This window comes from Capsicum annuum, chromosome 6 (genome assembly GCF_002878395.1).
Source record: "Capsicum annuum cultivar UCD-10X-F1 chromosome 6, UCD10Xv1.1, whole genome shotgun sequence".
Taxonomy (NCBI): domain Eukaryota; kingdom Viridiplantae; phylum Streptophyta; class Magnoliopsida; order Solanales; family Solanaceae; genus Capsicum; species Capsicum annuum.
The window spans coordinates 15,573,819-15,600,422 of NC_061116.1; the positions used below are offsets into that span (position 1 = coordinate 15,573,819).

Genomic DNA, 26,604 nt, shown 5'->3' on the forward strand with positions numbered 1-26,604 from the left:
CTTCCACAACTCCATGCAGATCATGACCCATCAAAGCTCGCTCTAATAGATCATCAGCTAACAGTAAATACCAATCTGAAGCAACATTAATAATTGATATAGAAGTCAACTCCTCATATATGGTTAGCAGTTTCATTGATTTGTACACATCAAAAACTTCTACCTTATCATGCGCTCACATCGTTATTTTTCCAGCTGCTATATCAATGAGTGACTATCCTATTACTAACAAGGGTCTTCCCAAAATAAATGGAATAACAGGATCAACCTCAAAGTCAAGAATTACAAAATCCACCGAAAATATTAAGGATCCTACTTGAACCAACACATCTTCAATGATACCATCTCGCCTAGCAAGGGACCTATCCTCTAACTGCAAAATAATAGTAGTGGATTTGGGACTCCCAAGACCCCTCTTTTGATATCATGATGTGGGCATAAGATTTATGCTAGCTCCCAGGTTACACAATTCAAGTGCACAAATAGTCTGTCCAATGGTAATCTATAAGGTAAAACTACCTGGATCCTTTAGCTTCGTCAACAATTTATTTTGAATCTTAGACGTGCAGTCTTGAGTAAGTGCAACTGTATCATATTCGATCAATCAGTTTTTATTTACAACTATATCTTTCAAGTATTTTGCCTATTTTGGAACACTCTGCAGAATGTCCACAAGAGGAAGGTTTACTTGAACCTGCTTTAGAAGATCTAAGAACTTCTTATAACTTGCTTTCTCTTGATGTTTCCTTACTCTTTGAGGAAAGAGCAAGGGGAGAGTCTTCTTTTCCACACGAATTTCATCACTTTTCTCTTTATCCTTAACTTTCTTCTCTACATTGTCTTTCGAACTATCATCAGTGACTGTGGGATTATCCTGCTCTTGAACCTTTTCCTTAGTTTGCAACCCACTCCTTGTTGTAACGATACTCACCTGCTTTGGATTGGCCTCTGTATTGCTAGGTAATGCTCCTTATGGCCTTGTATTCTATGATCCTACAATTTGACCCAACTTTAACTCTAAATTTCTTGTAAGAAATTGTTAACTCTTCAAGTCAGCTGCAAATTGTTCCTGTTAAGTCTTTCTGTCTACCGCAAACTGTGCTTGTTAAGCTATAAACTACTTAATCAATTCCTCCATATTTCTAGTATGAGTGGTCACCTGATTATTCTGAGTCAGCTGTGGATTTGGTTGCACTAGTCCCTTGTACTAATTTGCATTTTGTGCCTAATTTCCACCCCATGAGAAATTGGGGTGGTTCCTCCAATTGTGATTATACGTGTTTCCAAAATTCTGTTGACCTTAACAATTTGCATTCCCCATATAGTTGACTGAACCTGGATTAACATATCACACGTCTATTGTGTGCTCACCACTTCCGCAAACATCACACCACGAATTTACCAATTGAACTTCATTTGTTGTGGATGCTGGTTGTGTCACACCCAAATTTAGGTTGTTCAGCTAAGTAGTCATATGATTTTGCTTTGATATAATTTATGTTTGTAATGCAGTGAACTGATCTACCTCCAATACCTCTACAACCTTTTTGGGAGCGCTCCTTGAGTTTGCATGCCAATCAATATTCCCTTGTGAGATTTGATTCAACAGTGTATACAATTCTTTATAAGTTTTCTCCAATGCTTGGTCTCCTGCTGCTGAATCTAAGAGAATCTCTGTATTCAACTCAAGGCCTTCTATAAATGCGTGAACCAAGACATCATTCGATTGATGGTGATAAGGACAATTTTTTAGCATGCCTTTAAATCTCACCCAAGCTTGGTAGAGATTTTCTCCATCTTTTTGTCTAAAACTTAAGATCTCACTTCTCAAACATGCATTCTTCTGTGATGGGAAGAATCTAATAAGGAACTTTCAAGAGCAATCTTCCCATGAAGTGATGGAGTGTGGTGGTTCAATGTGTAACCACCTCTTTGCTTCCCCCATTATAGAAAAAGAGAAGAATGTCAATCTGATATAATTAGCATTCACCCCTTCAGGAATGTACGTATCACTTATTTCGAGGAAGGTTTGTGTATGCTGTTGCGGGTCTTCATATGAAAAGCCATGGTATTGCCCTGGTGAATTCAATAGTTACATCATCTTCTGCTTTAGTTTAAATCGACCTCCTAGCTCGGGCTTCCGAATGTTGTTAGTCACATGGTTTGCAAGTGCGATTGCCACCTCACGAATAGGTCTTGCAGCTGGTTGAACAGGAACAGCTAGAATAACTAGAGCTGGAACATTTCCGACATTTGGATCAACAGGAGCATTATGATTAAAAATATTAGGATCTCGTATTTCAGCCATCTGACCCTGTTGAATGGAATGTTGAGCTATTCGCCTCAGTTTTCCAAAAGGCTCTACTAACTCTTTGTCTCTAGCCAGTCCAGTATTCAGCTAAACCTGCAAAAATTCAGCCGCTAAGATCAAGTTGTTAACACTAAAACTTATTATCAAAAATCAAAAATTAAGCAATTTACTAATTATACTAGTCTCCAGCAATGGCGCCAAAATTTTATTGCCTCTCAAATGCACACGCAATTACACGTGGTCGTACAAGTAGTATAAAGACTTAGATAGTCAAATATCATTCCCATGAGGACAAAGAAACTAGAAATTCAATCAACTTTTAGTTTTAGACAATTAGGTATTAAGTGTTATAGTTCAAGATGATTGCAAATTTGTGAATAAAAATGTAAATTATTAACAAGAAATAACAAGTGGTGACTAGAGAAAAGAAAGCAACGGTTGTAATCAATAATGATGATAATTCTAGGGTTGAGGAATTACGAACAATCATACAATTATCTATTCTTATCACAGTCTAATTGGTTATCGAGTTGTTGATTCGCAAGGTTTATGCCACGATCTTGGTCTCCCGACCTCAAATCTTCTATCTATTGAATATTGTAGCTACAACTCTCGCAGAGATACAACAATTCTTCTAGATTCATAAAGTTATCTTCTTGTAATTGAACCAAGAAAGGCTTCTAGGTATATCCCTATCCTAGATGCTAATTCAAACCCCGTATTTTATAAAAGGGTAAGAACCTTGCTCCTTAATTTCTTCATTCTAACCTATGATTCTCATCCTGGATGCACATAGAAATATAGATTTATTCTAATGGTGTCCACACATTAAAATTAGTAAGCTCAAGAAATTAAGAACAACTCAAATGATAATCCAAAAAGAAACAATGAATAAGAATATAAAAGAGTAATCATGTTCTTAGCCTCAACCCCAGAATAAGGGTGTTTAGCCACTCATGTTTGAATTCAACGTCCAAAATAAGTAATTAATCATACCCAAAATAATTTTTGAAGTAAAGAAGTTCAAAAGAAATATTAAGAACCCTAAAAGAGAGACTTTTCTGCTTTTTGGCCGTTGCTATGCTTGCCAAAAGTCCTTTTTATTGTCTCATGTGTTCCTTTTATACTAGGGAAGATTTTGCCTGTGGGAATAAATGTCGCAATGTGAGACATACTCCTCATTTCTTAAGAGTGTGCACGAGCAATTCGTGAGAGCTCACTGGAAAGGTCCTTAAATTTTATGACTAAGTCCTTCTCCCATCTAGGCCTCGCGATGCGAGCAATTCATGGGAAGCTACTGGAATTGTCATCAATAATTTCGGCTAAGTGTTACTCCTTACTGAGCCTCGCGACACGAGAATTATTTACAACTGTGGGCCTCGCGACGCGTGAATATCGCATGAGGCTACTGGAAGTATGATCGCATTTTCAGCTAAGGCACAATCTTCACTAGCTAGTTAGTCCCCGTATTTGCTTTAGCTATCCATGAATGCTCTACAAATTCAGTCAACGAATTCTTCTCGAACCCATATAGTCACTTCCGGGCATCAATCCTCACTTTCTTTAACTCATACAGTCCACTTTTGTTCAATTCCATTAGAAACTCACCCTGCATCACCAATCATGCTGATCAAATACGAAACAAAGTTTGGACTCATTTATAATAAAAATAACACATTTCAGCTCCTAAAACAAGTTTAAATATGGGAGAATATCGGTTATTTGACATATAAATATGCCCAAGATCACTCTCGCTTATGAGTGTGGCGTGTTATACACCCTTAAACGATACTCAACATGACTTTTTGGACTCCCAAGTCACCAAGAACCTAGGTCTCTGATACCAATCTTACATGAACCGAACTAGGGCCTGGTTGTGATGGGCATTTCAAATCTAATCAGGACCGGAGGCCACTCTCAATACCTAGTCGTAACCTCACTACACCCTATGTCGGATGAAATTCAAACATATAACAAGATAAATTAATAACAATTTAATGACAGTAAGGAAGTCTAAAACCATAACCAACCAATCAAAACCAAATATCCAACGAATGACAACCCCAATAACAAAGCTGACACCAATACCGATACCACTCATGCCCATAGTAGTCCGACAAAGCCTTTAACCAAAATCAAAGTAACATTTGATCGGGACATGCCCCCGACCATAGCCAAAAAAATAATGTAAGAGATAAAAAAAATAAAAAGAAGCCCATGGCATGAAATTGAGCCTTCCAAAGTATGGAAGCTCACCACTTCAGTCTGAATAAAAAATGTCCCTGAAGATGGTTAGCAGAGTGAACGTTAGCATGTACTCAAGAATAAGGATAAAATAATTTCATTATTCAAAACCAAGTCAAATCATTATATGCAATCACATATATACATATACATGTATCATGCCGGGATAGGGAACTAGGTTTAGCATACATTTAAAACCTTTAACCTAGGTTGTGTAGCTCTGCCATCCTAAATGTCCACCTACGAGCTATATGAGTTCAACTCCCCTACTGAAAGGGCTCCAGTGCGTGTTAGCCGCACGAACTAGCAAAAACCCTGAGATAACTAGTACATCTCCAAAAATATAAGTGTGACATAATGCACATAGTCACCAAGACCAAACCTTACATCGGTAAACATGAGTTTCTAGTTTCCCCCCCCCCCCCCCGGGACCAACACCTTCCACAGCTTTGCTAGAATAACCCCTTTTAAGCCTATATTAAAACCAATTACACATTCTAACCACTTACCAAAGAATTTTTTAAGTAGGTATTAACCGTTGGTATCATCATACCAAAATTAGAGCTTGCAAATCTACTCCAACCATACCATATAAAACCATTAAACCATAGTTAGACTCCACTATTTCCAATAAAACCAAATCCATGGCCACCAACGCCTTTCCAAACCATTTAAAACCAACCAGACCAATTTAGGTTACATTACCATATTATGCAATGCAAAGGATTAAAAAATAGTCAAACCATGTGACAAAATCATTCTCATTGGCATTTTATCAAATAGGTTAAGGGAACATAAGTTTCAAAACCATAACCAAGTAGTTTGGGGAATCCATAATACCCCGAAATCTATTTACCCCTATCATGCATCCCACAATGTTCAAAATCACATTAAAAACATGAGGAAAACATAATTAAACTATTAGAAACATTGTTCAACCATGAAAACCACAAAAAACCCAACCTTTATGTAAAAACCATAACAATGCCATGAAACCAAACATTAAAACACATGCTTTTTGTTGAATTAACAATAAGGGAAGAGTGACATGTCTTAGACACCAAGGAAGACGAATAGAATCACTCTTGAAAGCCCCTAATTGATTATCTTGAATAAACCCTAGCATCTTGCTTGAACAAAGAGTTTTAGAGAGATCTTAAGGGAGTTTGAGAATAGTAGATTAATAAAGTCCCAAAAAGTGTTTTATTTCATGGTATCCAAAGGAGTTAAAAGGGGAAACGTCCAGAATGCCCCAACTTAAAATTGTAAAAACACAGCAGATGGGTACGAGTCGACCTCGTGACTCATGACCACAACATATGACTCATATCATGGAGTTGTCACCAAGCCAATGAGTTAGACACCCAGACATTGTCCAACATATGACTCCATTTCCCTCACTCATGACCAGACCATACGACTCGTGTAGTCTAGTCATATCCAAGATAGAATCCAAAGGGATTGACACTGGATAACATATGACTTCTCACCAGGACTTGTAACCTATCCTCGCGGCTCTTATTAAGCCACTTGTACTTAGAGCCAAGTCAAGCCACTAAGTTTCTTATTAAGTGAAGGATCATCCTATTGACTCATCACCAAACCAAATGACCTATCACCACCAAGTTGTAAACACAATAAAAATCTAGCCACCATTTACTGGACACCTTACGAATTAGGTCACCTAATATGTACCCAGACCATATGACTCATATTGTGAGTCATTAAAAGGACAGTGAGATCAAAGCTAAGGAAATTTCAAAGGGCCAAAACCTAGAGTGTTTCACCTAAGTCCCCAACCCTTTCTGAATAGGCCACTTTAATTGAAAGGAAAATTATGTACCTCTATTGAATATGATAAACACTAGGGCCCATGCAACCAAACTATCTTTCAAATGTTTAAATTTGCATAATCCTCTTTTGAATAACTAGTCTTCATAGGTAGAAAATAGGTAGACTTGGCCATTTATCAACAATGACCCAATTCGGGACCTTAGAAGACTGATAAAAATATATATACAAATTATCTCCTACTTCCACATGGTTAACATTATCTTTTTAGAGGTGCCACCTGATCTCAAATGTTCAACCTTGATTTGCTGACAATTCAAACACTTGGTAAATAAATTCGTGACATCTCTTTTCATGTTATTCCATTAATATATCTCCTTCAAATTATGATACATTTTTGTTGAATTAGGATTAATCGTATATCTGGACATGTGAGCTTTGGTAAAAACCCTCTCTCTCAATCCATATACATCAAGAACACAAAACCTCCCTTGATACCTTAGGACACTATCTCTCCCAATTTCAAAATCCATAACTTTCTATTGACCTACATCCTTCGAGATTTGCATAAGTATGGGATCTAGAACTTGTTTCTCCTTAACTTTGGTTCCAAGAGATGACTTATCCACTTTATGGACAACCACACTCTATCTTAGAAGTCCAAAAGTTGGACTACCAAATTTTCCAGTTGATGAATATCCTTCACCAAAACTCTTTTTTCTTCCTTAACATGGGATAGAATCCCCATGGACAATATGCTAAAAGCATCAGCAACAACATTAGCTTTACCAGGGTGGTAGTGCAAACTCATATTGTAATCCTTCAGAAATTCTAGATGTTTTTCTTGCCTGAGCTTTAATTCTTTTTGGGTCAATAAATATTGTAAGCTTTTGTGATCTGAGTAGATGTCCACATTCATTCCATACAAATGATGACACCAAGTTTTCAATGTGAATACCACAGCTGCTAACTTAAGATCATGAGTCGAATAATTTCTCTTATGAACCTTAAGTTGACTAAAAGCATAAGCTACAAACTTTTCATGTTGTATCAAAACAAAACCAAGTCCCACTCGAGTGCACCAAAACATACAACAAACCCCTCAGTTCCTTTAGAAAGTGGTAAGATAGGGGTAATATTTAAACGATCATTCAATTTCATAAAACTACCCTCACATGTGTCAAACCATAGAAACTTTACCTTCTTCTGAGTCAATCTCGAGAGTGGAGTAGTTGTAGACATAAAACATCCTGTAAATCTTCTATAATAGCTTGCCAAACCCAAGAAAATCCTAATGCCAGTTAGAGTCATAGGACTTGGCCATTTTTTGACCACCTTAATATTTTGGGGATCCACTTTAATCCCTTTACTAGAAATATGCAAGGAAAGTCAAAACACTCAATCCAAATTCACACTTAGAAAATTTTTCATACAACTCCTAATCCTTAAGGGTCTACAATACAATTTGGGGGTGATTGGTGTAATCCTCTCACTTTTAGAGTACACCAAAATATCATCGATAAATACTATGATGAACAAATCAAGAAACTGTCCAAACACCCTATTTGTAAGGTCCATGAAAGAAACAGGAGCATTAGCCAATTCAAATGACATGACCAAGAATTTATAATGGCCATAATGGGTCCAAAAGTCAGTCTTGGGAAGATCAGTTTCCCTAATCTTTAGCTTATGGTAACCCAAACAAAGATTTATTTTAGAGAAACACTTAGCACCCTGAAGTTGGTTAAAATGATAATTAATTCTAGGAAAAGTGTATATATTTTGCATGGTGACTTTATTCAGTTTACGATAGTCTATGCACATACAAAGAAATCCATCTTTCTTTTGCACGAAAAGCACAGGAACACCCTAAGGGGAGATACCAGGATGGATAAAACCCTTATCAATAAGGCATATTAGCCGTTCCTTTAACTCTTTCAGCTCTGCAAAAGCCATTCTATATGGAGGAATGGCAATAGAATTAGTATCGAGCAAAATATCAATCCCAAATCACTATAAAAAAAATAATATTTAGCGACAGACAAATTTTGTCACTATTCTATGTAAATTCGTCGATAATTAGAAATTGAGACAAAATAGCGATGGATTTCTATTTCCTTCTATATTGCTTATTTCTAGCCTCTTAGCAATGAAAAGATGAATTACATCACAAAACTTGTGATCGCTTCATGATGAATGATATCGGTTGTTGTTGTTGTTGTTACTGATGGACTAGCCTGTTCTTATACCGTTGCTATTTCCAAAATTTATTTTTGTCTTGGATAAATTTTTGATGGAATACTTTGTCGCTAATCCATTGCAACATAATTTGGTCACAACATTAATATTTTACAATCCATCGCTAAAGTTTTTCAGTAGCAACGATAAAAATAGTGACTAACTTTTTATCGCTAATAATTTTGTTAGAAAATTATTAAAATGTGTAAATTATTGAATGATTAAAATAACCAACATTCATATCAAATAATTACTTATATTAGAATGGTCAAAATATATAGATAGCAAAATGCATCGCATAATTGTGTCCAGAGTAACTTTTAGCTTCAAATTCGAGACCACATAATCTTTTCTTCTTTACTCCTCCCGCGGGTTCATAATATGATTCCAATTAATCAATTTCAGATTTAGACTATCTTTTTTCTTGTAAAATTTTGTCACACTTTTTCTGTAATTAACAAGTAGAGATATTAAAGTAGGCCTCAGTTTTTGTTGCTTCTTTGATTTTCACGTATAATAAGAACTTTCGATAGATGTCAATACAAAAGAAAAATAAGAGAAGAGTATCATTAGATATAAATTATGGACTTACGTGGAGAAGTCGGGAACGCTCAGCAACAAAAGATTACCATCATAATTATGTGTATGGACGTGCAAATGTAAGTCACTTGGATTTAGATCTCGACCTATTGTAATAGCCTTTATAAACAAATAACAATCAATTTTTGCTTTATCAAGAAGTATGAGGATGAATTTTATAGAAGAAAAGAATTGAAAGAAACTAAAAATTTAACCTATTGAATAGTTGACAATTAGCACAATATGATATATTACCCACTCTAAACATTAGCAGTAACCCGCCTTAAATAGCAGTTGAGATATACAGTAATCTATCAATACTTTAAACCGAGCCAAAGTTTCTTTTGCAATGTCAGTCGAGAGAAAAGTAAAACTTAGGACATTTTGTTATTTTTTGTATGTTGTAAAAGAAAGCTAAAAGTTTTTATTTGTGAATAGCAGGTGAATATGTGAATGTTAACAAGAAGAAGAGGTGCTTATATAGTTAGGGAGTTGCAATCAATTCCAATATGAAAGGGAAGGAGAATATTCTCACCAATAAATTAAGGAAAAGAATCAATTAGAAATTTAAAAAGGATTGTACCTACCATAAACATGCAAATCAGAACAATTTTGACACTTGCTATATATAACAAACGGTAAAAGAGCAATTAATTATACAAAGTACCCCAATTCAGATTACTATTAATTTTGCACATAATCAAATCCAAATGACTAAAATAATCACATACATCTTAATTACTAATTATGTTATGATACATTAAATTTCAACATTACTCATGTATGAAAATCACAACTTCAAATTAGGCTGAACACTGCCACCGTAAAAAAAATCATAAGAATTTGATGAGTCACAATTCAGTATTCAAATCACAATTGAGGGTGAAACATAAGTCATACAAATTTAGAGTCATATGATAAGCCCAAATCAACAATCACAAATTACAAAGAAGCAAATAGAAAATCTCAATCAAGTTTTATTAATTTTAAATTAACAACAATGTTAGAGCAAAGAAAAGAAAGCGGTGAAAGATAATTGAAATTGGATATTAAAAAAATAAAAATAAAATCAAACCTGAGATGTGTGAATCCGCCATGCATTTAAGAATTTGCCAGAGATAAGAGAGGGCGGTGGTTGGTTGGCTTTGCTGGTGGTGGTTGTTAGTTGTTGATGATGCAGTGATGCTGGCATATTTATTGACTGTTATTGTTGCTCTAGTGAAAGACGACGGTGTCTAGTCTATTTTAGAGAAAAGAAAGTGGGGAGGTTGATTCATCGGTGGTTGTTGAATGGAGGTTATGTGCAGTGATGGAAAAGATATACTGATGGTGCTGGAATCCTCCCTGGCCAGTGAGGAAGGGTGGCAGGAGGAGAGAAAAAGTGACAGTGGGTGGCTGGTTGCCATCCGTCGGGTGTCTAACTCCAACAGCGACAGACAGTGATGGTAGCTGAGAGAGAGAGAATATGGGGCAGGGCAGCTGTTTTGGAAAGAATCCCCTTTAGGTTTTGGCTGTTGAGATTATTTATATCAAGCGAGGATTAATTGTTTTGATGGATTATTCAGTCACTATAATAAATAAATTTTTTGAAAAATAAATATGAAACTTACCGATGGTTTTTTCGTTGCTAAATCCGTTGCTACAAAATAATTAAAATTATCACATATTTTTTGCTGCTAAATCCATCACCAAATTTAGGCACTAATTTTTTCCGCCATTATTTAGCAACAAAAACACTCTTCGTTCGCTGATTCATTGCTAATAGCATAAATAGAAATAGACTTGCTATGCCTGAGACAAAATTGATGTTCCATTGCTAATCCATCTCTATAGAGGGACGGAACATAATCTGTCGGTAAATTCCATTGCTAAACACTATTTTTTTAGTGAATTCTATCTCCCTATCAGGAGAAATTCAAGAAAGGCCATCAAAAAAGTCTTCTGAAATTCATTAACCACAGGAAAAGACTACAAGGAGGGACTTTCAGAATTAGGATCCTTGACTCAGACCAAATGGTATAGGAACTCTTTAGATATTAGCTTCCAAGCTCTACTATATGAAATAAACTTTTCCTTAACTGCTTGGGAACTCCCTTCTAACTCTAACATCGATTCATTAGGAAAATGAAAAGTGATATTTCAGTTCTACAGTCTAGGGTAGCATAGCAAGAATGAAGCCAATCTATTCCTAAGATTACATCAAAATTCACCATATCAAGCTCTATCGGATCTACCACAGTGGCTAGATGAAAGTTAGACAAAACATAGTCCCTAGATACTTTCTTAGAAATAATGAACTCACTTATTGTGGAAGGTACTAAGAAGGGGTCAAAAATATTATAGGGACCATAGTGTATAGCCACATAAGGAGTCACATAGGATAGGGTGAAATCGGGATCAATTAATACATAAACATATGAGAGAAAAGCTATAACATACACATAATAATGTCTAGAGATTCCTCATAATTCTAATGAGTAGATAGTGCATATGAATGATTACGACTATTTCCTATCCCTGATGTAGCACCCTTTGTAGTAAGAGCTGATGAGGTAGAAGTTAGGGCTTTATTAGCCCCAAATGCAGCCTTAGATGCGAGACAGTCCCGATGCATATGACCTAGATGACCACATCTAAGGCAAAAAGTACTTTTCAAATGACAAAACCTATGAGAAAGTTTTCCACAAGTGTGGCAAGGAGGGTAATATGGTGAAAACTAAGCTATAGTGACATGAGTCTGGGAACCCTACACCCTAGGGCCATTTCTAGATAAAAATCACTAATCAGCGGAAGGTTTGGGGACTATACCATTATATGATAGATGATAATTACCCTAGGATTTCTTCTTGAACCACTATCTTCCCCTTTCCCACTATATTTGTAATACCCGTACCCTTTTCCTAGTTTGAAATCATCTCAAGGATGTTAGAACTTGCTTCGAAATATGAATCTATTTTTATACATGTGGTATTTTTAATATTCTCACTTTCTAACATGTGGGAAATTGAATAAGCTACCCATCAATACCAATTTAATCAAAATCCAATATCGGGAGAAGAAGTTATGGATATTTTACGAAAGCAATTCGGACTGCCCAAAACCAAAGAACAGGTCGATGGACCGTCGCTAGCTCGATGGACCGTCAGATCCTGCCATCGTACTAAGGCAATGGACCTGCTTTTTGCCTAAGAAAGGTGGTAGTAGCCGACGGACCATCACTAGCTCGACGGACCATCGGAGCCTGCCATCGCACTGAGGCAGTAAGACTTATTTCTGCCTAGGTCTGTGCCCTATCCCATCACACCATATGTTCAGTATTTTTAGGTCATTTTTAAAAGGGTATTTTGGTCTTTTATCACCCACTTATATATACCCAATTATATCTGATTTCAACCCATTTGTTTATTATTATTTAACCCTAATAAATATTAGGGTTTCTCTCTAAGATTAAACCCCAAGAATAAAAATCCAAATCTTCTTCAAGAATTAAGAATTCCAAATTCTTGAAGTTCAAGAACTTCAAGAAACTCAATCCAGGTATGCATAGTGTTCATTCATGGACCCCTTTCGTCCATGAAGTCCAAGAATCTCTTTTCTAAATTCAAGATTATGCATTTTCTTTATGAATTTATGATTGGGCTGCTCCTGTTCATGTTGATAATGAGTAATTGAATTATATTCCATGATTGGGTGATAAATTCTATGTGGGTTGATTAGTATAGATATAGATTCATGCAAACCTATGACTAAACCCTTAAATGATGAAAATTAGAATTGAATCATAATGTTTAATTGTTGTACAATGTTGTTTACATATACTATGCCTACAATGTGTTTGATTAAATGCATAGATGAAGGAAAAGTGCCTAATTAGTATGATATCATGAAATATACATGTGTGTACAAGTTTATGCATATCACATATATAATGAAATCTTCAATAAATGTATTATGGATTATGATGTTATTCATGTGATCAATTAAGTCATGCTTTGTTAGTTTTCTTCTATCGAGTCCTGGGTGTACTTGTACTCAAAATATTAGTTTTGTGCCTAGAGCCATGTAATGTTTTCATGATATTATTATTCAATCCATGATCTTGAGACTTCAGACAGTCTTATGACTCAGGAAATCTCAATAATCTCATGAACTCAGTTGGTCGTCAAATATCAGTAGTATTTCGTCAGACAACGGAATTCAGTAACTCAGCCCATGTTCAATTAAGTAAATCATGTTCAGTGTCTATTCAGATGGGAGTAGAAATTAACACCGAGTAAACCTAAGGATAGGAACTCACCTGTTATATGAGGGTGTAATTCTTAGAAGCAATCCTTGCATTCCAGAACTATGTAGCCAGCATAAGTTAAGACATCATAGCCTACTATATGAGGGCAGATGAGGTGGTTTAACCCGCTATATGAGGGTTCCCACCATTCTCAAAAGAGTTACCTGTTATATTAGGCTACTCATATATTTTCCTTACCAGTGGTGCGGTATTGACACCGTTCCAATCAGGCCACAGATTGGACCCCAGCTCAGCCATTATAGCATATTTGGGGCATGTCGGTTAAAGAACTACTTCCCATAGTTTCAGTATTAGTATCAGTGAAGAACTTAGATAGTTCTTCAAATTTCAGGATTATCAGACACAGTCAATTTAGTTTAGTACAAAACTCAAATAGTTCCATCAGAATCAGGACTTCCAGATATAGTCACTCATTTTATCATTCATATCAGTTATCAGTATGTCATGTCATCAGTATTCAAACTCAATAATCATGTTATCACGGTATCAGTGTCAGTTATTATGTCTCATACATGTATTCTCATACTCATGATAGTAGTCAGTTATTATTAATGTTCATGCATATTTAGCCTACCCCACATGCATACCAGTACATTCGAAGTACTGATGCATTTGCACTATGGTATCTTATACCATAGGATTAGAGACACGAGCTCCAGAGCAATAGTAGATTCCAGATATCAGCAGTCAGAGTTAGCAGTGAGTCCTCATCCTTCGAGGACATTATTATTTCTCTATTATATCATTAATTATTTTATTAGTTGGAGTTAGTTAGGGACATGTCCCATCAACTCCTTACTCAGACAATTATAGGTTTTCTAGACTATTATATTCAGTTAGGTTATCTCAATTGTTTTGGCTATTGCATACCCTATTCAGATGTTATACTTTTCATCAGATATTATATTTTAGATTGAACCTTATGGCCTTTCAGTTTATGTTTCAGCAGAATTCAGTATTTTATGCAGTATACAGGTACAGATATCAGTCATGGGTTAGCTTATGGTTCTTCGGGGTTATGAGCACTGTGTAACATTTTGGGTACGAGATTCAAGGCGTTACAAACTTGGTATCAGATCCTAAGGTTCAATAGAGTACTAGGAAGTCTGAAAGCCGCATCTAGTAGAGTCTTATACACGGGTGTGTTGCGCGCCATATTTATGTGTAGGAGGCTATAAGATGTTTAGGAATAGTTTCCCTTCTTTCAGTATTCATGTCATACCAGTGAGCATAATCTCAAGTCAATCTCTCAATCTAATCCGCTTTATCTCTTTATTTCAAAACATACCTCCCAAGAGAATAAATCAGCCAGCCCCTCATCCCAAAGATTCTTTGGGCGATCATGTCTCTCATGCGGAGTTTAGGGCCATATTCACTACTCTTGATCAGTCAGCTGCTGCTCAAAATGAATGGCCAGCTATCATTCTAACCAACCCAATGGCCAATTCAGCTGCAACCAGAATTCAGGACTTCACCCAAATGAATCCTTATTTTTTTTCTTGGGTCTAAGGTAGATAAGGACCCTCAGGAATTCCTAGATCACGTTCAAAAGGTGAATGACATTATGGGGGTTATGTTTAGTGAGAGTGCTAAGATAGCTACATATCAGTTGCAGGATGCTACTCATACTTGGTTCAAGCAGTGAAAGTCAAAAAGGGCAAATGACACAGGGTCAGTTGAGTGGGAAGAGTTTGCTTCTGCATTCCTCGATAGATTCTTTTCCCTAGAGCTTAGAGAAGCTAAGGTGGTAGAATTCATCAACCTCAGGTAGGGAAATACGACAGTGAAAGAGTATTCTCTTAAGTTTATTCAATTGGCCAGATATGCCCCTCATATGGTTGCAAATAGCAGGGCAAGGATGAGTAAGTTTGTTTCCGGGGTGAATTATAGCATTGTTAATAAGTATAGATCTGCCATTCTAAATAGTGACATGAATTTAGCTAGGATCATGACTCATGCTCAGCAGATAGAGGAGCAGAAGATTAAGATAAAGGAGAAGCAGAATAAGAGGGCAAAGACAGGTAGTTTCAACTTCGGTCAGCCTAAGTCAGAAGGAGGAAATCGTTCTCACTTTCGTCCTAAGTCATCAATTCTATTTCCTTCTTTATCCAGTGCTCCAATTCTGAAATTCAGAGAGGGTAAAAAAGATATAGCACCAGGCTCTAAGTCTCAAGGCAGTGTTAGTAGTGCCCGCACCTATCCTCTTTGCCAGACTTATGGCAAGAACCATCAAGGTATTTGCAGAGCTGGCAGTGGTATTTTTTTTAGATATGGCAAGCTAGGACACAGAGTTAGAGACTGTCCTTATCCAGGTCCTTAGGGTCAGTAGAACCGTTCCTCAGCTCAGTTCGATCGCCTAAATCAGCAGGGTATGACCTCTAGTACTACTAGTGGGCAGCGCCCAAACATACTTTGTGCTCTCCAGTCATGATAGGATCAATAAAATTCTCCTGATATGGTTAATGGTACGTTACAGATCTTTCATGTGTATGTTTATGCTTTGCTAGATCTAGGAGCTTCTTTGTCTTTTGTTACTCCTTATACAACAGTTGACTTCGGAGTTAGTCCTGAAATTCTAGCAGAGCCCTTTTCAGTCTCTACCCTAGTGGGTAAAACTATCATAGCTCGATGGGTATACAGGAACTGCCCGATTATGATATTTTAGAAGCTCACTTCAGCAGACTTAATCGAATTAGAGATGACTGATTTTGATGTCATTATCGACATGGATTGTCTTTATTCCTGCTATGCCATAGTAGACTACAAAAATAGAATAGTTTAGTTTTAGTTCCCAAATAAACTCTTCCTTTAGTGAAAGGGTAGTTTATCCGCTTTCAGAGGTCAGCTTGTTTCCTATCTTCGGGTAAGGAAGATGATATCTAAGGGATGTGTCTATCATCTTATTCATGTTAAGGATTCCAGTTCTGAGACTCTCATTCTTGAATTAGTTCTAGTTGTAAATGAATATACAGACATCTTTCCTGAAGATCTTCTAGGAATTCCTCCCAAAAGGGAAATAGACTTCGGCATTAATCTTCTTCCAGATACACAGTCCATATCTATTCTGCCATACAGAATGGCACCAGGAAAACTCAAAGAATTGAAAGAAAAGTTGAAGAATCTCTTAGATAAGAGATTCATCAGGCCCAGTGTGTCCCCATGGGGCGCACCAGTCTTATTCGCGTACAAGAAAGACGATTCTCTCAGAATGTGCATTGATTACCATCAACTTAATAAAGTCACAGTCAAGAACAAGTATCCACTTCCCAGAATCGATGACTTATTTGATCAACTTTAGGGTCCTAGCTACTTTTCTAAGATAGTCCTCAGATCCGGCTATTATCAGATCAGAGTTAGAGAATGTGACATTCCAAAAATAGCTTTCCGTACTCAGTATGGTCACTTTGAATTCTTAGATATGTCCTTTGGTCTTACCAATACCCCTATCCATTTTTATAGACTTAATGAACCGAGTGTTCAAGCAGTACTTAGACATGTTCATCATAGTCTTCATAGATGATATTTTGGTCTATTCTCACAGTGATCGAGATCATACAGACCATCTCAGAACAGTACTTCAGACTCTCAGAAATCATCAGTTGTTCGCTAAATTAAGTAAGTGTGAGTTTTGGCTAAGGTCAATAGCATTCCTTGGTCATATTATTTCCATTGATGGCATTAGAGTAGATCCTCAAAAGACCGAAGTAGTAAAAAACTGGCCTCGCCCTATCTTTCCATCAGATATCAGGAGTTTCTTGGGTTTGGATGGCTATTACAGATGGCTTGTTGAAGGATTTTCTTCTATTGCATCCCTTATGTCCAGATTGACTCAGAAGAAGGTCAAGTTTCAGTGGTCAGATCCTTGCAAGAAGAGTTTTCAGGGGTTGAAGACTCGACTCACCTCAGCTCCAAATCTAGTATTACCAAATAGTTCAGATGGGTTCGTAGTGTATTATGATGCATCTAGGGTGGGCTTAGGTTGTGTCCTCATGCAGTATGGTAAGGTCATAGCTTACGTCTCCAGACAGTTTAAACCCCATGAGAAGAATTATCTTAATCATAATCTTGAGTTAGTAGCCGTAGTCTTTTCCTTGAAAATTTGGAGGCATTATCTATACAGTGTTCATATAGATGTGTTCACAGACCATAAGAGCCTGCAGTATGTCTTTTCTCAGAAAGATCTCAATCTTCGTCAGAGAAAGTGGTTAGATATCTTAAAGAATTATGATATAAATGTCCTTTATCATTTGAGTAAGGCCAATGTAGTAGCCGACGCTCTTAGTAGACTGTCCATGGGTAGTGTTGCTCATGTTGTGGATAGTAAGAAAAAGTTAGCTCAGAAAGTCCATCAGCTTACCAGACTATGCATTCACTTATTCGATATAGAAGAAGATGATGTATAGGGTCAGAGTAGTTCAAAATCATCTCTAGTTTTCGAGGTGAAAGAAAAAAAAGACAGAGATCCCAGCCTTCTCAAGTTGAAAAAGTTAGTCTAGAATCAGAAAATAGAGGTTTTCTGCCAAGGGGGAGATGGTGTTCTTTATTGTCAGGGTCTTCTCTGTGTTCCAGGTGTAGATGACTTAAGGCAGCGAATTCTTGCAGAAGCGCATGGTGCGCGCTACTCCATTCATGCAGGGGCCACAAAGATGTACCACAACTTGCGGTAGATCTATTAGTAGAGTGGGATGAAGAGAGATATTGCAGAGTTTGTGGCTAAGTGCTCTATATGTCAGCAGGTTAAGATAGAGTATTAGAAGCCTAATGGTCCTATGCAGGAGTTCATTATTCCTACTTAGAAGTGGGAAAAAGTGAACATGGAATTCGCGATAGGTTTGCCTCGAACTCATCACCAACATGATTCAGTCTAGGTCATTATAGATAGAATGATCAAATCAGCTCATTTCCTTCCAGTTCATGCCTCTTATTCAGCTGAGGATTACGCCAAACTCTACATCAAGGAGTTGTTCAGATTGCACGGTGTCCCATTATCTATTATCTCAGACAGAGGTACGCAGTTCACTTCTCATTTTTAAAAAGCACTCTAAAAGGGTCTTGGTACCCAAGTTCCTTTTAGTACAGTCTTCCATCCTCAGATAGATGGGCAAGCAGAAAGGATCATTTAGAATTTAGAAGATATGCTAAGAGCGTGTGTAGTTGATTTCAAGGGGAGTTGAGATGACCACCTACCTTTGATTGAGTTTACATACAACAACAGATATCATTCCAGTATTCATATAGCTCCATTCAAAGCTATATATGGTAGGAGATGTAGATCTCCAATTGGTTGGTTCAAATTTAGTGAGGCCTTAGTCATCAGGCCTGACTTGGTATTCGACGCATTAGAAAAAGTCCAGTTGATTAGAGAAAGACTCTGGGCTACTCAGAGTTGACAAAAGTCTTAAGCAGATGTTCGTAAAAAGGATCTCGAGTTAGAGATTAGTGACTATATCTATCTAAAGATATCTCCCATGAAGGGAGTGAAGAGGTTCGGCAAGAAGGGAAAGCTCAGTCCCCGATATATCGGTCCCTTCAAGATTCTCAGCCGTTTCAAAAAGGTATCTTATTAGCTCAAATTGCCTTCATATCTAGCCTCAGTTCATCCAATTTTCCATATCTCTTTGCTCAAGAAGTGTATAAGTGACCCAGCAGTTGTAGTCCCTATTCAGAGCATAGATGTTCAGAATAGCCTCTCTTACGAAGAGATTCCAGTTGATATCCTAGACTATCAAACTCATAGGTTGAGGAACAAAGAAGTCCCTCTAGTTAAAGTTTTTTGGCAAAATCATTACGTCGAGGGAGCTACTTGGGAAGTAGAAGCAGACATACGTACAAAATATCCTCACCTCTTTTCCGCCAGCTCAGATCAAGCTCCTTAAGCTTACTCATTTTCATGTTCAATGTTCATCAAAAAATTGGTATTAAGTACCATTTCATATTCAGTCATGCATTCATGTATCAGTTTAGTTATATAATCATGCATCAGACATGCATTCTCATTGTGAGAAAACTTATTTCCTCAGAACACTCAGTTATGTATTCATGAATCAGTTGCATATGCATCAGATATACATGCTCAGTATTATATGTTCAGCTTATCAGTCATGTCAGTCATGAGATCATGTTCCAGTTATTCATGTTCAGTATGTACGTCAGTTTAAGTTCTTCCCCTCAATCTCAATTTCATTCGATGACGAATGTTCTCAAGGGGGAGATATTGTAATACCCGTGCCTTTTTCCTAGCTTGAAATCATCTCAAGGATGTTAGAACTTTCTTTGAAATACGAATACATTTTTGTACATGTGGTATTTTTAAGATCCTTACTTTCTATCACGTTGAAAATTAAATAAGCTTTCCATCGATATCAATTTCATCAAAATTTGATATCGGGGAAAGAAGTTATGGATATTTTATGAAAGCAGTTCGACTACCCAAAACCGATAGACAGGTCAACGGACCATCGCTAGCTCTATGGAACATCGGATCCCACCATCACACTAAGGCAGTGGACCTACTTTCTTCCCAAGAACGACGATAGCAGCCGACGAACCATCGCAAGCTCAACGGACCGTCGGAGCCTACCATCGCACTGAGGCAATAAGACTTGTTTTTGCCCAGGTCAAATGGCCAGGACCAACGGACCATCATAGTAGCGATGGATCGTCGCCCTAGCCTGTTGCACCATACGTTCAGTATTTTCAGGCCATTTTTAAAAGGGTATTTTGGTGTTTTACCACCCACTTATATATACCCAATTATATCTGATTTCAGCCCATTTGTTTATTATTATTTCACACTAACAAATATTAGGGTTTCTCTCTAAAATTAAACTCCCAAAATAAAAATTCAAATCTTCTTCAAGAATTAAGAGATCCAAATTCTTCAAGTTCAAGAACTTCAAGAAACTCAATCCAGGTATGCATAATGTTCATTCATGGACCCCTTTCGTCCATGAAGTCCAAGAATCTCTTTTCTAAATTCAAGATTATGGATTTTCTTTATGAATTTCATGATTGGGATGCTCTTGTTCATGTTGATAATGAGTAATTGAATTATATTCCATGATTGGGTGATAAATTCTATATGGGTTGATTAGTATAGATATAGATTCATGCAAACCTATGACTAAACCCTTGAATGATGAAAATTAAAATTGAATCATGATGTTTAATTGTTGTACAATGTTGTTTACATATACTATGCCTACAATGTGTTTGATTAAATGCATAGATGAAGAAAAAGTGTCTAATTAGTATGATATCATGAAATCCGCATATGTGTACAAGTTTATGCATATCACATGTTTGATGAAATGCTTCAATAAATATATTATGGATTATGATGTTAGTTATGTGATCAATTAAGTCATGCTTTGTCAGTTTTCTTCTATCGAGTACTGGGGGAAATATTAGTTGTGTGCCTAGAGTCATGTCATTTTTTCATGATATTATCATTCAATCCATGATCTTGAGACTTCAGACAGTCTTATGACTCAGGAAATCTCAATAATCTCATGAACTTAGTCGGTCGTTAAATATCAGTAGTATTCCATCAGACAACGGAACTCAGTAACTCAGGCAATGTTCAGTTCAGTAAATCATGTTTAGTGTCTATTCAGATGGGAGTAGAAATTACCACCGAGTGAACCCAAAGATGGGAACTCACCTGTTATATGAGGGTGTGATTCTTAGAAGCAATTCTTGTGTTCCAGAGCTATGTAACCAGCATAGGTTGAGACATCATAGCCTGCTATATGAGGGTAGATGAGGTTGCTTAACCTGCTATATGAGGGTTCCCACCGTTCTCACTTGAGTTACCTGTTATATTAGGGTACTCACAGTTTTTCTTACCATTGGCACGGTATTGACACCCTTCCAATCAGGGAACAGATTGGACCCCAGCTCAGCTATTTAGCATATTTGGGGTATGTTGGTTAAAGAATTACTTCCCACAGTTTTAGTATTAGTATCAGTCAAGAACTTATATAGTTCTTCAGATTTCAGGACTGTCAGATACAGTTAATTCAGTTTAATATGAAACTTAGATAGTTCCATCAGAATCAGGACTGTCAGATATAGTCACTCATGTTATCAGTCATATCAGTTATCAGTATGTCATGTCATCAGTATTTAGACTGAGTAATCATGTTATCACGGTAGTAGTGTCAGTTATTATGTCTCATGCATGTATTCTCACGCTCATGATAGTATTCAGTTATTATTAATGTTCATGCATATGAACCCCATGCATTCAGCCTACCCCACATGCATACCAATACATTTGAAGTACTGACACATTTGTGCTATGGTGTATTATACCATAGGATCAGAGACACAAGCTCCTGAGCAACAGTAGATTCTAGATATCAGCAGTCAAAGTTAGCAGTGAGTCCTCCTCCTTTGAGAACATGATTATTTCTCTATTATCTCATTAATTAGTTTATTAGTTGGAGTTAGTTGAGGACATGTCTCATCAACTCCTCACTCAGACAGATTCAATCATTTAGAGTCTTTCTAGACTATTATGTTTAGTTAGGTTATCTCAGTTGTTTTGGGTATTTCATACCCCATTCAGATGTTATACTTTTCATCAGATATTATGTTTCAGATTGAACCTTATGGCTTTTCAGTTCATGTTTTTGCATTATTCAGTATTTTATGCAGTATACTGGTACAGATATCAGTCACGGGTTAGCTTGTGATCTTTTGGGGTCATAGTACCGTGTAGCATTTTGGGTACCAGATTCGGGGCATTACAATATTTCTGACTCGCATCTTGATCTGCATGCTTAGCCTTTTTACTCTGCCTCTATTCTTCCTCTGCCTGGTTTTTTTCTCATCCTTTACGTATTGTTTATATACTACCAACTTGGATATGTCCATGTTTCTATTCATCACGGCACTTTTGCACTCAAGTACCAAGTCACTAGAAAGGCCTAAAGCAAACATCCTTATTTTGAACCTCATGTTAGACACCAACTAAGGAGCATAACGAGACAATTGAGTAAACTTCATGGAACAATCCTTCACACTCATCTTTCCTTGCTTCAAATTCACAATATTCTTAGCCTTGGCTTCTCTTAATTCTTGAGAGAAGAAGTGATAAAGAAAGGCATCAAAAAATACTCCCTCAAATAGCAGGTATGATATCTTAACCCTTAATCTCATCTCATTCATCATACCATTGATAATCTACCTTTTTCTACTAAAAAGTTGTCAACTCTATCCCCTCGGTATCACTATCAGATATTCCCCTAAAGATCTTCTCCATTTCATCAACGAACTCTTGAAGGTCCTCTTCATCTTTAGACCTAGTTCAAGTAAGGGGGTCAACTACATAGACTGACTAAGCTGAGTAACATCAGAAGAATTATTACCATGACTAATATTATCTGACTAATAGGATTGAGATGATGTAATCTGAGCCAACATTTGAATAGTCTGTCCTAACTCAGCATTTAAACCTTTCTTTGTGGAGAATGGGTATGGGTGGTACCATTCCTAGGATCTTAGGAAGGACTGGTTTGGGCTAAGAAAACCCTAGAAGGAGGAGTGAAATTAGAAGGATGTGATTCATAGCGGGTTTGTAACCCATAGGTAGGGCGTACCTCCTTAGCATTTTCCCCTGTAGGGATGGAGGCTCTAGATGAATTCCTTTATCCATTAGATCTTCGAGGAGGCATGATCTAAAATATGGGAAAGTCAGAATTTAGAAGAATTCATTATAACTGGACTCTCTAGCACGAACTAGAACACGAAGAAAGGCAAATATTCCTAAATGCCTCGTAGCCTCGATCTTATAAGTGTGGCATGCTACACACCCATAAAAAGGACTCTACTCTACACGATTTCATAGATGCTCTGGACCTGACCCGTGGTCTGATAAGAAGTTTGTCACGATCCAAACCAGGGATGGGCATCCCAAACCAATGAAGGCCTAAGATAACCCCTTAGCATTATATCATAAGCATAGTCATATTTAATGTTGCGGAAACAAAACCATATAAAAAGCGGTTCAGTATTTAAATAAAGTAACATCCATGTTTTAATAAATAAATCAAAAAAAATTACCCAACATTTGTCTGTGAAGCCTCTAATATTAAGAATAACTCCTAAGTTAGGACATGTCTGCGGACTATACTATAAGAACCATAACATACTGGAAAAAATATAAATGAAAAGTAACAATACCTTTCAGATGATGGAGGGCTCACCACTTCTCAAGATCTATCCAAGAGAGACTATGAACACCCTAGTGTTGCACAATAACTTATATTATGAAATGATGTAGCATTCAAATACAGTCAGTATAGAGAGTATTGGCATGCAACCCATGGAAAGGGAAACAAACCATTTATAAAGCAAGTCATAACTCATTTAAATTTCCCTAATAAAAATAATGTAGGGTATTGGGGACATGAGATATAAAGACATAACCATTTAAAACTTAATCCTAAATTAAGTAGATTTTCACCGACCACAAATAACCCATGAGCTATATGGGTTCGGTACTCTCCAAGCGATGGGGCCTCAGTCCATGTATGTTGTAAGTACTGATATTAGGCTAAAATAATCAATACACTAGATCTACCATAGTGTCCTCATGTTAAGGACGCCATTTGCCGTCCAATGAAGGAACAACATCCCTATGTCGGCAAAAACATAGGCTTTGTGTGTTGGTCACTAGGACGCACATCTATTCGGTAAAGCTACATAATTTTCTTTAAAGCCTAATTAAAATAATTTCATAATCATTCATTCATATAGTCTTTCATTAAGGCATTCCCATATTGGTATCATCATACCAAGACTTGCAAGTCATTCGTATTATGTCGTCACCATTTTCTTAAGACATCTTAGACTCCCACTTCGATATTTAAAGTTCATAAACATAACTCCGAAGTGTATTATGCCATACAATTTTCATAAGACATCTTAGACTCCCAATTCCATCTTTAAAGTTCATAAACATAACCTAAGTATTTTCAAAATAGTCATTTACCCTTTCGTTCTTTTTTTAAGAGATCCCAAAGTTTATTTTTTTGGTTATTTGGTAACTATCCTCATCCTAAATAGAGAAACATTAATTGAAAAGTGATCCGACTAAAATTGTGTCAAAGTCTTACTATTTGTTATTGATTGAAGTATATATTCTTTATATTGGTAGAGATTACAATTCATTTTACAAATAGGTTTATTGGAGCAAAACTACAAATTATACCTTTCGTTCTAGTAATTCACAAAACTTTACTTTTAAGTAAATCTCCCTCACTCTAATGGCGTACCTATGCATGATGGGTCATTGACAAACTAGGAACCAACCACATAAAAATTAGTGTTTTTATGATGAATAGTTAGAGGATACAAATAATTAAGTTCACTGGACTTAGATAAATCATCCTTCATAAATTATTAAAACAACATTGATAACATAAATAGATGAACTATCAGCATCTATCTTATAACTAAGAAACAATAATATTAAAGACTGTGACAGAGTAGTTATCGAGAAAAAGAAATGTAGTACATGCTCAATCGACATCCTAAGGATGCCCATTATTCTCTTCTCCAGCATTGTTGTCATTAGCACCGGTTATATTTGAAACATTCTCATCAACTTGTTCATTAAATTATTTCTTCATTTTCCCTGTTTACTCTGCTTAACATCAAATAGCTTTATCAAACCTTTTGTTTCTCTTGCATCCAATTTATAGATGCTTTTTCCCTCAGCAAGTTGGTTGAAGAGGTTCTCCATTTCTTTCTCCTCGGCCGATTTCTCTATTTTCCAAAATATTCTCTTTTTTCCTGAAGGTAGGTTTTTTTTTCTTGACTTTTTTTCTGTTGGTTCTCAGCAGAGCAAAATAGCCATTTACTATCTCATTAGCCTGAGTTAAACACGACCAAGCAAAAGCATTGGTTTCTCCCGGATTAAAAGCAATTACACTGACTTTTGTATCTCGTAAAATAGAAAGTTCTTCTGTTTTCTTACGTCTAAAATAACTTTTCTCGCACTCTCATTGAGATTCCTAGTATTCCATTGCCTCTTTCTTGTCATGTCATTCATATTTGGTGCACAGAAAAAGAAGAAAAGTAGAATATATAAGTGAGTATCTATCTATGATACAACGTAAGAGTGTTTGCCGTTTATATATTGGTACCAGATAGGATCGCATAAAGTTGGCTAATAGCATTTGACCAAATGTAGGACTAATTTTATTAAGCAATTCGAGTTTTATGGCCTTTATTTATAGATTTCTTAATTTGATGCTAATACCCGCAAATTCTAGCATGAAGTTTGAGAAATATTCATGTTTCTATTACAGTAAAGGACGTAATAATACTTTCCACCAAGGGGCACTTTTGCCCTCCGTTAATAATTGAGTTGATTTTGGCCTCTGTTGTTACCAAAAGGCGGTACTTTTCCCTTTCATTCTAAGTTCCTCTGACTTGGGTGAGGACATTTATATTTTTTTTAATGTAAAATTGCTATTACAAATGATATAGAGGTCATGATTAACTAATTGTGTTCATGCCATAATCATGAGTTTGGTTGACTCGTAAATATCTTTAAAGCACCTATATTTGCGGATTTTTTTTATGCTAGTGTCGTTTAATCTCAAAGGCATTCCTAAATTTTAATATCACCTTTCTTCTTTTTAGATTTTGGATATTATAATGTTTGTGTTTAATTTCTCAATTGATGGTCATAATACACAAAATCGATTGACTCTATCTACAATGACCCTCATGGACATTTTCTTCTTTTGTCCTAGTTTTCCTAGTTTGACCTTACTATTGCTTTATTATGCTGTTTGTAACTTGTGAGTATGGGCGGCATGATTCCCAACGTATTTGACCAATGTTTTTCATTTTGTAAACTTTGAAACTTCCGATAGTTGAACATCAACACTTAAGCTGAGAAACGTTATTTCTATAATAACACTAGTTCCGGGAAGGATTTTTTGTCTAGTTGAAAGTATTGTTCAACACCCAAGGGTGTTTGTGGTATTTTAGTCATTTGGTGGAGTTTTTAAAGTTTTCTTAAGTTTGGTTTGAAATGTATGTGCGCATTTAAAGAATATTATTATAAAGGAACATATAATATAGAAGAAAGTAAAGAAAATAATATTCTCTAAAT

The 26,604-nt window shown here is 36.4% G+C and overlaps 1 non-coding gene across 1 annotated transcript; it reads left to right on the forward strand.

Moving 5' to 3' along the window:
- The first annotated feature begins 1,727 nt into the window (after positions 1 to 1,727).
- On the forward strand, positions 1,728 to 1,834 carry LOC124899775. The gene has a single exon (XR_007057339.1). It is a non-coding gene; the product is annotated as a small nucleolar RNA R71 (small nucleolar RNA).
- Positions 1,835 to 26,604: the final 24,770 nt, after the last annotated feature.